Below are 15,068 nucleotides of genomic sequence, written 5' to 3' on the forward strand. Positions count from 1 at the left end.
AGATTACAGAAGATAACAGCTTTCTATCATTTTAAGTGAAAAAAAATAGTTGTGATGAAAAATTACCTTGATAGGATTTCTTGAAATAAAATATCTTTGTAAGATTGAGAAGCTATGAGAAGGCATATAATTATCAAATGTAAGTGAATCTTAGCAGTATTCATTGTTTCCCTGATAACATATTAATCTTAGAAAATTTTGAAAGGAAATATTATTTCAAAAATATTGTTTTTAACAGAAATAAAAGATTATTTTATATCCCAAAGCAAGAGATGTATTCAGACATTCTTGTGACAGTTTTGCATCTTATATCAATTTTATTTTTTGAGTAAACACACTATTTTACTCCTGTGTGGTATTGTTTATTCTCAGTTATTGAGAAGATTCTTAATTTCTAGAATAATTGGCAAAAATAAAGGTGTTTTTACATGTTAATTTTTTAAAAATATATTTTATTGATTTTTCTTACAGAGAGGAAGAGAGAGGGATAGAGAGTTAGAAACATTGATGACAGAGAAACATCGATCAGCTGCCTCTTGCACAACCTCTACTGGGGATGTGCCCGCAGCCAAGGTACATGCCCTTGACCGGAATCGAACCTGGGACCTTTCAGTCTGAAGGCCTACGCTCTATCCACTGAGCCAAACCGGTTTCGGCTTTACATGTTAATTTTGTTTTTAATCAAAACATCTTTATGTCACTGAAGTACAATGGAATTGGCAGATCAGGCCCTCCCAATTTTAGCTCTTTTTCATTCCTTTTTTTCTTTTTTTTCTTTTCTAGGAATGGTACTCTGTTAATGTTACAAGGTTGGAGGATCTATGGCTTATGTTTGTTGAGAGCCTATTTTGTAAAAGTTCCTTCCCACAGTTGAAATTTGTGGATGCCATCCTGTGATATTTAAAACATTCCTGTGTAAATTGTTACTTAATCATAGAAGAAGAATCCATTTGATTATAATTTTCAGGCAGTTTGATTTGTAGATGGAGTATATTTCTTTCATGTGGAACTTGGTCCTCTATTTTGCTTTTTTTACTGTTCAATAGATAGTTTTTATTTATTAAGTATTTATTTAGTATTCATCATCTTTGCTTAGCTTTTATCTTATAGGTGTGAATTTATCTGTATGTTGCAGTATTCCTAGATCCATGGTGCCGTCTTTTATATATAGCAAAGTATTAGTGTGTGGGGCAGAGAAGAGTGGAGTAAAGTGAAAAAGGGAGAGAATGAGACATGTTTGTGTTTTCTTTTGATTTTTTTTTTAAATCACACAATTTTCTCCTTTGGTTTCTTTCCTTCTTTAACATTTACTGGCCAAAAAACATCTCTCCCTTCTGCAACTTTGACTCTACAATAAACTTTAAAGCCTACCTCTTTAAATTGTGCATACACACACACACACACATACACACACACACACACACACACACACACACACACAAGAGGCCCTGTGCACGAAATAATACCCTCAGCCCAGCCTGCGCCCTCTTGCAGTCCATGAGCCCTCAGGGGATGTCCGACTGACGGTTTAGGCCTGGAGCGGGCCTAAGCAGTCAGTCGGACATCCTTAGCGCTTCTGCGGAGGCAGGAGAAGCTCCCACCACCAGCGCTGCATTCGCCAGCCGTGAGCCTGGCTCAGTTCTTCTGGCTGAGCGGACTCCCCCTGTGGGAGTGCACTGACCACCAGGGGACAGCTCCTGCATTGAGTGTCTGCCCCCTGGTGGTCAGTACGTGTCATAGCGACCAGTCATTCCACCATTTGGTCGATTTGCATGTTAGGGTTTTATTATATACTAGTGGCCCAGTGCACAAAATTCATGCATGGTGGAGGTGGTGTCCCTCAGCCTGGCCTGCACCCTCTCCAATCTGGGACCCCTCGGGGGATGTCCGACTGCCGGTTTAGGCCCAATCCCTGAGAGATCATGCCTAAACCAGCAGTCAGACATCCCTCTCACAATCCAGGACGGCTGGCTCCTAACCGCTCACCTGCCTGCCTGCCTGATCGCCCCTAACCACTCTGCCTGCAGCCTGCTCACCCCCAACTGCCCCCCCCCCTTGCTGGCCTGATCGCCCCCAACTGCTTTCCCCCCGCCGGACTGCCTGCCCCCAACTGCCCCCCGCCCCTTGCTGGCCTGATCACCCCCAACTGCCCCCCCACTAGCCTGATCACCCCCAATTGCCCTTCCCTCCTGGCCTGATTGCCCCTAACTGCCTCTGCCTCGGCCCTGCCACCATGGCTCTGTCTGGAAGGACATCCGGAAGGTCTCCCGAAAGGTCTCCTGGTCTAATTACCATATTATCCTTTTATTAGTATAGATATTCATGTATATGTATATATATGTGTGAAATATATATATTTCAGAGAGAGGAGGAGAGGGAGAGAAACATCAATGATGAAAGAGACTCATCCATTGGCGGCCTCCTGCAAGCCCTACACTAGGGATCAAGCCCACAACCTGGGTATATGCTCTGAATGGGAAACAAACCATGACCTCCTGTTTTACAGGTAGACACTCAACCACTGAGCCATGCCAGCCGGGCAGTTGTGCATGTTTTAATTCTCTCTTTCCTTACATCAGAATTCTCATCTAGCAGGAACCTGTTTTTTTTTTTTGGGTGGGAGAGATGTAGTGTGGGGGTGGTATTTTTATGCAGGGTGACTTTCTCTTTCTGGCATTGGTTTTAGAGCAATTTTAGCTCTCCTTAGACCACCTCTTCTCTCTTTGCCCACAGTTTTCTCACTGCACTTGATCATCACAGAATCTTGTGGCAGAAGTGTGAGAGGTCATTTACTATAATTTACTGCAGGCGTCCTCAAACTACGGCCCGCAGGCCACATGCAGGTGTTTTTGCCGTTTTGTTTTTTTACTTCAAAATAAGATATGTGCAGTGTGCATAGGAATTTGTTCATAGTTTTTTTTTTAAACTGTAGTCTGGCCCTCCAACGGTCTGAGGGACAGTGAACTGGCCCCCTGTTTAAAAAGTTTGAGGACCCCTGATTTAGTGTTTTATTGTTTATATATGCAGTTGTTTTAAAGTTGTGGACTTGTCTAGTTATGATAAGAGCATTTTTATTTTGGGAGTTTTTTTCCCCCTATTGTTCTCTACTATTATTTTGGAGGATATATAAGAGGATGTGAACCTGAATAGCCATCATGGTTGCCAAAAAATACCTTTAACATTTCCTCATTAACCATGGTATTTACTATGCTTTTTAGATGATATCATTAAGGTATCTAATTAAAAACATAAAAGATTGTTCTTTATATTCTAACCTTGCTAGGGAATTTTAAGGATGGAATATTGGACTACAAGTGAAATGCTTTTTATGGCACATTGTGAAATAATAGCCTGCTTCTTATTATTTAACCTGTTCATGTGGTAAATGATATTTGTAGTTCTTTAATGTAGAAGAACCCTTGCAATAAGGTGATAAATTAAACTTGGCCATGATGTCTTATCACTTTTATTTATGGTAGGATTTGATTGAGTAATATTTTGTTTGGAGTGCTTGCATCAATGATCATAAGTAAAATTGGATATAATTTTCTCCTCTCATACTGTTCTTTTTTATATATTAAGGTTATATTACTTTATCAGAATGAGTTGTGAAGTTATCTCTCTGTTTTCAATATCTGGAAGAATCTGTTTACATTGATAGAACTCACTAGTTCAAATTTTTGACTTGCCTACCTTGTTTAAATAGTAAAATACAAAACTTTTTCCATTTATTCTTAGGCAAATTTTATGTTATATCACTTTAAATCTTTTTCTACTCAATCTACATTTTCAAATTACTAGAATAAATTTTGTAGCTTTATTTTTTAAATATTCATTTTAATCTATGTTGGATCTCTATATGTGTCCTCCAAAAAGTCACTATTATTGGGTATTTGTTCATTCTCTTTTTAATACTAATAACCCATTTTTGTAATTTTCTATTTTTATTATATTTGTGAAGAACTAACTTTTATTTTCTTTGTATTATCATTATTTTCTAGTGGATGGTGTTTTGAGGGACTTTCCTAATGCTCTTTCTCCTCTCTGAATTGAGCATTAAATAATTATTATTTTCCAATATTTTTCCCCATTATAAGCATTTAAGGCTATACTTTACTATGAGAATTCTTTAACTGCATTCTATAGATTTCTTATTCAATCCAAAATATCTTTAAATGGGTTCTTAAGAACTCCTGAAATATCTTGAAGTAATTATTTTCAAAATATACAGAGATTTTCTATTTGTTTATCTTCCAAAATTGACTTTAAGTGTGGCACAGTGTGGTTGTCAAAATTCTCAAATATTATACTTGTTTTATGGAGTAGAGTATGGTCAATTTTTATAAATGCTGAATATGATTTTGACAGAAGTTTTTTTTTTTTTTCTTTCTAGTTTTGTATACAGGATTCTATATAGTCCGTATGTCCCAAAATGAAGTTTGTTATTGTATTTTTCAAACCTTCTATAGCTTATTAATTTAAAAATATATATTTTACTGACTTTTTTAGAGAGAGTGAATGAGAGAGAGAGAGAGGAGAGAGAGAGAGAGAGAGAGAGAGGGAAATTGAGAGAGAGAGAGAGAGAGAGAGACATCAATGTCAGAGTGCAACATCGATCGCACAGGATGACACCCAACCAACTGAGCAACACTAGCCAGAGCTATAGCTTAAGTCTTTGTATTGTCTTTTGAACAACTAATAGTTGAAAGAAGTGAGTTCATATTCCTCTCTATTATGGTAAATTTGTCAGTCCTCATACTAGCCATCAGTGACATAAAGCATATTGTTTCATTATATAGGTATCAAAGCCTTTTCATTTTATGCATTCATATTTAGAATTGCTGTACCCTCTTAGTAAGTTGAATCTCTTATTATAATGATACTTTCTGTATTGAAAAGTCACTTAATCTTTAAGTTTATTCTGTCTAATATTAATGTAGCACTTTGAGGTCTGTATGTGTCTGGCTTATGTGTGGATATCCATTAGTATCAATCTTTCTCTGTGTTTATAATGTATGTATGTCTTTCACATAGCATGTCTATTTTATCTAATGGTTCATATGTTTTAATCTTTCCCCGTGGACTACTGGTAGAAATCTTTTCTCCAGAAATGATTTGTTTGTTTCTTCCAGGATCCAAAGGACACTATAGACACAGGTCCCTTTAGTCTGTTGAAGTCTTGAGCTTACCTGCAAGTCTTAGATTTCCCTTCACATACAAACTTAATTTTACTTCCATATACTTCTAGTAACACTGGTACCAAAATTTATCCTCAAAATAACCCTCCTTTTTTGTTTGTGTGCTATCACAGTTGCAGCTCTGCTTTCTCATCATAAATATAGAGGTTTGTTTTTATAACATTGGCAATGTGGTAACATTATGTAAACCCAGCAATGCAACAAGTATAGGTTATATGCAGTTTTTAATTGTTCCCAGTGGAAGAAACCCTCAGAGATTCCAGTATGCCATTCTCCTCAAAGCAGAATTTCTATCTGATAATAAGTTTAATTATGCCAACATTCATTAACTATTCTTAAATATAAAAGCCTAAGCGACTGGCTGACTGGTAGCTATGACACACACTGACCACAAGGGGATAAATGCTCAATGCAGGAGCTTCCGAGCTGTGGTGACTTGGCAGCTGCGGTTCTTGAGTGATGCACACAGAAGCAGAGAGGAGGGTGCCTAGTTCTGGGGTGAATCACCCAGGAACTGCCCTCTTGCAATCCAGGACCCCTCAGGGGATGTTGGAGAGCCGGTTTTGGACCAATCCCTGCAGGCCAGGCTGCAGGACCCCACTGGTGCACGAATCCATGTACTGGGCCTCTAGCCCTTAGGCTTCCCACTTCAGGTCTGGCTCCCCACCGGGCCTCTAGCCCATTGCAGAAGTCATGGGTCTGGTCCCTACAGAAACTTTTTGACTCCATTAGCTAAATGATGAGATGTGCAGGACCTACTGGCTGTGGGGCCCATCTGCTTAATATCAATTTCCAGTGGAGACAGTGAATTTTCCTGCTACCACTCTTGGCTGGGAAACTGGCCTCGGCTACCCTCCTTCTGGAAAACAATAGTGCCAGCAGGCAACCTCCGGGAAGGGAAAGAGGCGAAGGAGCAGCTCAGATGGGAAGAAGGAGGTTCCCACTGCCACAGGACTCCACCTGGGCGGAAGGGTCTGGGTGGGAGCCTGGCATTGAGCAGGGTCCTGCCCTAGGCCGACTAGATTCCAGGCTAAGTAAATCCTGTTTGCTAAATAATTGCATTTTGCAGCTGAATGGCCACAAGTTGTCAGTTACCACCAAACTTAGAGTAAAGTGAGATGAAAGAAGCGAGACAGATACAGAGAGAAAGTGACATATTTACTTACTTTAAATATATACTTTTATTGATTTCAGAGGGGAAAGGAGAGGGAGAGAGAGATAGAAACATCAGTGATGAGAGAATCATCGACCGGCTGCCTCCTGCATGCCCCCACCCAGGATCGAGCCTGCAACCCAGGCATGTGCCCTAGATCGGAATCTAACTTGGGACCCTTCAGTCTGCAGGCCAACACTCTATCCACTGAGCCAAACCAGCTAGGGCAAGAAAGTATTTAAATAGCAGCAGGCATTACAAAAAGCAATATCTAAATATAGAGAATATCATTATAAGAATCTACCTATTCTAGTATAATTAATTACAAATTTAAAAAATATTTTCCTCTTTGTAAATTATTTATCAATATTTCCCAACTAGTCTCAGAAAATTACATCATGTATAATATGGAATCCTGTAGAATATATCTGTTTTCTATTACTTACATATTGAAATAAATAATATTCTTCTTGCTTTATCTTATAACCCTGTTAATAACAGCATCTCCTCCCCAATAGTGATCAGTTCATGTGATTCATTCTTCTCAGCAGTTACACAGGCTGTAAAGGTTGTCTCACCCTCTCAAATGTATCCCTGACAAGTCCTGATGGTTTAATGTACTGTGACAATTTTTATTCTTCCCATCAAATCTCATAAAAACTCCCTGATCATAGTCTCCTCTGGTTTGGATGGTTCATGCAGGCATATTTGTAGCAACTGTGAGCCTTTTCTCAGCTACTCTGGTCTAGTTGCTTTTAGTTCTTCTACATTAAACACACCTTTTATGATGCCTTATATTCTTTTTAGTTCAACACAAATTATTCCCAATTCTCACAAATATTACTCTAATTTACTGCCAGATGATTATAGCTGTTAGTTCTCTCTAACTAATGAAAGTTGAAAATAATTTAAAACAAATGAAAGGACCAATAGAATACAAAGGTCAGTGATGAATGGATTAAAAATACTGCAGTTGATAATGTCATTGGATTATAAGTTTATCTTAATGGACACATGCCCAGAATAATATGTATATTCAATATTTGATTGTTGATGATGACTTTAATATTCATATACATGATCTTCAAAATTCTTACCATAAATTCTTACCAATATTTGCTTCACTATTTTAGATGGACAATTTTGTGTTATAAAAATGATATGGAAGAATACTGATGTTAATTTAAATTAGCCAAGTTTCTATGAAAATTTAGATTTTAACTCTTATAAACATACAATTAAAAATTTTAGATCCAGAGAATTTGAAGCATGGAACAGACAGATGAATCTCAGAGGGAAGGGGAGTGCTTGGGAGAAGATTAACCAAAGAATTTACATGCATACATGCATAACCGTGGACAGAGACAATAGTGCAGCAGGCACAAGGTGGGGGCCATGGAGTGAAGGAGGTCAAAGGGGAAAAAGAGGGACAGCTGTAATACTTTCAACAATAAAGATAAATAAAAAGCCCTAGCTGGTTTGGCTCAGTGGATAGAGTGTCAGCCTGCGGACTGAAGGGTCCCAGGTTCGATTCTGGGTAAGGGTACACGCCCGGGTTGCGGGCTCCAGTCCCAGTAGGGGTGTGCAGGAGGCAGTGAATCAATAATTCTCTCTCATCATTGATGTTTCTCTCTCTCTCTCTCCCTCTACCTTCCTCCATGAAATCAATAAAAATATATTTTAAAAAAGATAAATAAAAAAACTTTATAGATTTTTAAATGTTCAGCTAAGGCACAGCTAATTTTCAGATGGTTCAATAAATTTGATATTTGACAAATTTAAAAACTTTCAGTTTTCAATACTTCAAACACACATTAGAATTACCTCTATTTGGAAAATTAGTTTAAAATGACACCTTAAAAATAGTGTTCATTCCTTCTAAAGCATTCACATACGGTTTTAAGAAATCAGATGCACCACTTTGATCTTTAGGCTCTCCCTTTTATACTGTCAGTTCCTACTTAATGTTAGAAAGGAGGTTTGGTCCAGAACTAGTTTGGTCCAGAACTAGTTCCATATCAATCAGGTACACTGGCTACTATCAACTGTACTAAAAGGATCCCTGTTTATTGTGTTCCTTGTTCATCTCAGAAGCTGTGGAAGTTAAAATGACCACTTATTGCCATTATTGAAATCAGGAAAAAAGAATAAATCTGATACAAACTTATCACTTCACTATTATTTTTGTGTTACAGCAGCTAATTAGGACTTAATTTAAAAGAAATATGTGGGTCAAGATATCATTCAAACTTACTTCTTTAAATAAAGTTTATGCACCCATCTACTGATGGGCACTTTCCAAATCTGTTTCCAAATCTTAGCTATTATAAATAGCACTGCTAGCAAATTTGCTAACTTACTTTTAGGATTTGTCTCCAAAATGGAATTGCCCCACCCCCACTCCCCCCGAACAGATTTGTATAAGGTGGGAGATGCAGAAGGAAGTGAAGGCAGTTGATAGAAACCATTATTGACTTGGTGTCTGCATTTATAAAATCCTCTATATCTAAGAGGAAAATAAAATCAGTTAGCTCAACTAATTTCAGAGCTTAAAAATAACAAATACCTTCAGAGTATTATTAACAAATGGCAGAGGCAAGTTTATGGTTTAAATGATTAGTACAACTGAATTCCTCTTTATGCTGAATGAACAAATCTATTAAGAGCAAAGAAGATAAGAGTTAGTTTATAATTTCAGAGGGGAAAAAGAAGCCAATCAAAACTTAATTGGATCCATTTGGAAGAAAAAGATAAACAATGTACTAAAAAGGCAATAGTAATTAAGAAGGCATTTAAGGATCAATACAATAAACTGTAATATCGTATGTCTCAGGGTAACCAAATCAGACCTAATTTAGACTTTGAATATCGTAATTAGCAAAAATTTTCACAAATAAGCAAAATCCTTTGGAACATTTTTTCTTTTTTTTTTTCAATTTCTGGAGAGGAAATGTGAAGTCTTGCTGAAGACCATTCAGGAAATAAACTGTCAGGTCCAGATGGTTATTGAATAGTGCCTCATAAGGAAAAAAAGAAAGAATGGAATTCATTTTTTTTTTATCAGTCTTCTTCTAATCACTTCTTGTTTTAAGAGCTTCTTCTGCTTGCCATGAGTGAGACCTGAGGTCTTATTATTCAGATGCTATATGGGAATCATTTTGTTTTAGCTTTTACAGAGCAAGCTGTTATTTGAGTTTGAGGATTTATGATTCTCGCTCTGATTTTGAACTGGAGTATGACCAATAGTCTGACCTTTTCACAAGAATTTTGTTTCACTGCAGGTTGTTCTAATAATCAATAGGCCATAAATCCTTATATAGAAACTAGAGGCCTGGTGCATGAAATTCGTGTACTCAGGGGAGAGCCCTCAGCCCAGCCTGTGCCCTCTTGCAGTCCAGGAGCCCTTGAGGGATGTCTGACTGATGGCTTAGGCCTGCTCCTTGCAGGCCTAAGCCGTCATTCGGGCATCCTTAGCACTGCCTCAGAGGCAGGAGAGGCTCCCAACACTAGCTGTGCTCGCCAGCCATGAGCCCGGCTCAGGGCTTCTGGCTGAGCAGCGCTCCCTCTGTGGGAGCACACTGACCACCAGGGGGACAGCTCCTGCAATGAGCATCTTCCCCCTGGTGATCAATGTGTGTCATAGCAATGGGGCATTCTGCCGTTCGGTTGATTTGCATATTAGCCTTTTATTACATAGGATAATTGCAAGTGTTTTATTTCTAAGGGAATGTTTTACAAAGCAGGTCCCCCAAACGTCTTGCTGCAAAGTCACATGGGACATGGGATGCTTGACCAATGCAGATTACTACTTCCCTTCCAATGCCTTGGACCTTTGAATAACTATTTCTGGCTGACATACTGGAAATCTACATTTTGATGTTGAATTTACTGCATTTACATTAGTTAATAAAATTATATAGGTTTAAGGTGTACAACTCTCTAATACATTTTCTGTATGTTGTATTGTGTGTTCACAACCCTATACATGTCTCTTTCTGGAAATATACATTTTGATAAGCAACACAAATGATTTAGAGACATACTAAGATTTTACAGCCAGCTCTCTAGTTCACTTGGCCAGGATTTTCCATCTATTCCAATTGGCTGATTTTTCACTTATTGCTTCTAGGTGATTGGCCTTCACTCTCAGCACTTGTATCATAATGACAATTTATATATATTTTGATATTAAGTGAAAATAGTATATTTTGTCTGTTCATTAAAAATGGTCCACACTGATGTGATCTTATTTAGTAACTATTTTGCAAGTGTATATAGCTCAAACAACAGATTGAAGAGAAATATTAATGAACTAGAGGCCCGGTGCACAAAATTCGTGCATGTGGGCGGGGTGTCCCTCAGCCCAGCCTGCACCCTCTCCAATCTGGGACCCCTCGAGGGATGTCAGGCCTAAATGGGCAGTTGGACATCCCTCTCACAATCCAGGACTACTGGCTCCCAACTGCTCGCCTGCTGCCTTCCTGATTGCCCCTAACCACTTCTGCCTGCCAGCCGGGTCACCCCCTAACCACTCCCCTGCCAGCCTGATTGATGTCTAACTGCTCCCCTGCCAGCCTGGTCACCCCTAACTGCCCTCCCCTGCTGGCCTGGTTGCCCCCAACGGCCCTCCTATGCAGGCCTGGTCCCCCCAACTGCCCTCCCCTGCCAACCCGGTCACCCCTAACTGCCCTCCCCTGCCAGCCTCATCGCCCCTAACTGCTCTCCCCTACTGGTCTGGTCCCCCTCTTCAACTGCTCTCCCCTGCAGGCCTGGGTCCCCCCCAACTGCCCTTCCCTGCAGACCCGGTCGCCCCCAACTTCCCTCCTCTGCCAGTCTGGTCACCCCTAACTGCCCTCCCCTGCAGGCTTGATCACCCCCAACTGCCCTCCCTAGCAGGCCTGGTCCCCCCCAACCTGCCCTTCCCTGCAAGCCTGGTAGCCCCCAACTTCCCTCCCCTGCAGGCCTGTTCACCCCCAACTGCCCTCCCTTGCAGGCCTGGTCCCTCCCAACTGCCCTCCCCTGCTGGCCATCTTTTGGCAGCCATCTTGTGTCCACATGGGGGCAGCCATCTTTGACCACATGGAGGCAGACATCTTGTGTGTTGCAGTGACAGTCAATTTGCATATTACTTTTATTAGATAGGATACTCTATTTTTATGTCTCATCAGTAAGTCCATTGACTATTTATGGTTAAATAACCCATTTTAAGGCTCTTATCCACTACTGGAAAGTTGGCTATTCCTCTTTTTTTGAGTCAGAATACCATTTTCTATAGTTAACTTTCTGAATAATTCTTCCTCCCTTCCCCCTTCCATCCCTCTCTCTCATCCACTTTATCTCTTCCCTGACAATGCCCTTTTCTTTCTCTCTGCTGAATATAAACAAATATGCACATGTGAAGAGAACAACACTGTTTCATTATTTGCACATTTATAAGAATTTGAGTATGAAAGCTGATAATCAAATACAAAATGTTTTAATGGATTGAAATAAATTCAATTTTAAAATATAATTTTCTGTACAAAGACTGATGGTAAAACGTTTTTGTGCTTACACAGCTCTTGTCATTCTCCAGTTTTGGGAAGCGAAAAGTTACTAGTTCAGAAAAACGTCCTGGGATAGATGGCTTCTCATTAATATACAGCAAAGGTAGAAAGTACTTGTTCACTGGTTTTTAATCAGTTTATGACATGGACTGCAAGGCTCCTTCAAAAGGAGATTCTGCTTGACTAATAATACATTAGCAGTAATCCAGTGATCTGTCCATGCATTAAGGATACAATTTACTTTTCTACTGATCAGTTCTTTGCCTAGTAAAACGAATTGTCTAGCTTTTGATGGAACTGTCTAACAAAAGAGCTTTGTGGATAAAATTGGCAGACCTTATAGGTTTCTATTTAGTTTGAATGCTTAAATTAGAAACCCTTGTATTCAGATTAAAATGGGAAAAGAGCTGATCTAATTGCATGTCCAAGCATATATGTCAAGTCTGGTTTCTCATGAGCATTGAATTCAAGCGTGGTTCATAAATGTAGTTAATACATGAGAAGACAAGTAATTCTTCAAGGCTAAAGATATATACAAAGGTAAGTTCTTCTTACTTTGTCCTTTAGAAAAAAAAGTCTTATATTTGTGTATCAATAATTATGCTTCAATAGCAATTATCAAGCTTATAGATGATTATCACTGACAATAATTTTTGAATATATTAACGTTTGGGACACATCTTTTAATTTTTTTTTTAATTTTAAACACAGGCTGTATAGAGGGGACTCTTTACAAATAATTCACTGATTTTCTTCTCCTTAGATTCATAGCTTGCCTTTTCTTACTTGTGTGTGTATAAATGTTTCTATATATATATATATATATATATATATATATATATATATATATATACACACACACACACACACACACACACACACACACACACACACACATAGACATGGTTTATTTAAAATAAATTATTAGTTAACACACTCTAAAGTGATGCAATTAAAAGTTCTCTTTGGCTCTCGCCAGGTGGCTCAGTTGGTAGGAGTGTCACCCCATACATCAAAAGGTTGTGGGTTTGATTCTCATCAGAGCACATACCTAGGTTCAATCCCTGGTTGGGGGGGTGCTTAAGGGAGGAAACCTATCAATATTTCTCTCTTACATCAATGTTTCTCTGTCTCTCTCTCCCTTCCCTTCTTCTCTCTCTAAAATTAATAAACATATCCTTGAGTGAGGATTTTTTTTTAAAGTGGTCTTTCACAGATATGCATAATATAATATTTATATATGATGAATTTCTGTGAGAAAGTTTCTAAAACTTTATATTTAAAATTACCCAACCCCCGCTATCACACTAGTAACAAAATTGATTACTTTTGCACTTTAAACTTTGCTTTTAATCTCTAAAGTAGGAACTTAATCCACTGTTACAACTGTTAATCAAAACCATTAGAAGAGAATGCTAAGTATCTATCTATCTATCTATCTATCTATCTATCTATCTATCATCTATCTATTTACAGTTCTGTGAAACATTTATTATTATGTCACTTTAACCAATGAAAAAAATCAAATTCAGTCTTAGTGATCATTGGGCATGAAAGAGGAAAAAGAGATTCAAATGTATAATATCCAGTTTTTTTAATTAAGCACGTAGGTTGGATATGACATTTTTAATATACTAGGCAAGGTTGAAGTAGGAGTCGTTAGGGTTGGGGGTGTTATTCTATTTGGCTTTTGTTTGAGCTGCCTATGAGAAGACAGATAAATAACTTAATGCATACTTGTTTCTACCAATTTGGGCTGAATTCCTATTTAAAATTATCTTATTGAGATGATGTTACTTTTCCTCTTACATCAAATTATAAATGTTTTTACTAAATATTTACTACAAAATCAAGTTTGTTAATCTAATAATTTCATGTGTGTTATTTGTAATGATTGTGTTTTATTTCTATTTATTATTCAGCATAATTATCTGATCCTATTTAAAAATAAGTATTTCCATTTCATAGCATTGCTGAGTTTTGCAGAGATGGAGAGAAGTGGACTAATGATATCAACCCACTCCAATGTTTGATTTCAGTTCTGAGCTTTTAATTATCATAAAATTGTTATAATATCTACATGCATATAAAACCCATGAGTTAGCTTCCATTTTTAATATCAAATTTTACTATTTACATATCTCCAAATAAGATAAGTATTGCAGTATGTGAGTTCAGATACAAAATAATGTTTCAATAAGCTCATAAATAAATGGAAAAAAGTAAATTCAGTTATTGCCTTGGTCAAACCAGATGAGACTTATTGATCATTATGGTAATGGAAATAAATATAACTAAAACTCTGCTCTGGAGCACTCTACAGATTAGCTAGGAATAAGATGTGTGCAACAAACTTATGAAACAAGGTAGATTAACATGAGCATCAATGCAAAAGGCTCTAAATCCAAGTGGTTTTAAATGCCTTGGCATCATCCTCATCCCTGGTTTAATTTATATATTCTAAAAAAGGACAAATCTTCAGTAGCTATGTGTGGTCTAGTCATTTCGGGGCTTTTTTGTCTTTTAGAAATCTTACTTTGTATGGTGCACATTTTCCTTACATAAAGGATCTATTGATGTGGTGATTGAAAATGTTTTGGGTGTTTTTTTTTTAGCTTTTTCATGCTGATACTATTCAGATATTTTAACAGAGGAAGAAAACACTATTGCTCTAAGTGGAGTGTAATAGTAATGTATGCCATAGCAAAACTCTGCTCTCATATTCTTGTTTATTGTTTTTGCCATACGTTATTGCTTATTTATAGTGCAGAATGTTTTAAGGAGAAGCCTATCGCTGTTGTAGCAGTAATGTGTTGCAAATAAAATGGTCATGATTACATTCCTTGGGGGAAATGCAATCGCAGCTTTCTAATTTAACTACCTAAGGTATATATTTGAATGGTTTCCTTTTTCTACTACCTATAAAGTTGAATGTCACTCTCATAATAATTAGATGAAAGATTTGTTATGATTCTCTATATAGAAGGTCCAGTAATAATATATGTAAGTACTAGAACTGAGACCTTGCTTTCCCAGGCTTCTTTGTAACTATATGAAGTGTGAAGAGTACTACACTCTAGTTCTTTACTCCCAAATGAAGAATGCCACCCTGTATTTTTTTTAATGTAGAATGGTAATATTTGACTACTTTTGTAAAATTTGGCATTGATA

This window comes from Eptesicus fuscus, chromosome 15 (assembly GCF_027574615.1).
Source record: "Eptesicus fuscus isolate TK198812 chromosome 15, DD_ASM_mEF_20220401, whole genome shotgun sequence".
NCBI classification, from domain to species: Eukaryota; Metazoa; Chordata; class Mammalia; order Chiroptera; family Vespertilionidae; genus Eptesicus; species Eptesicus fuscus.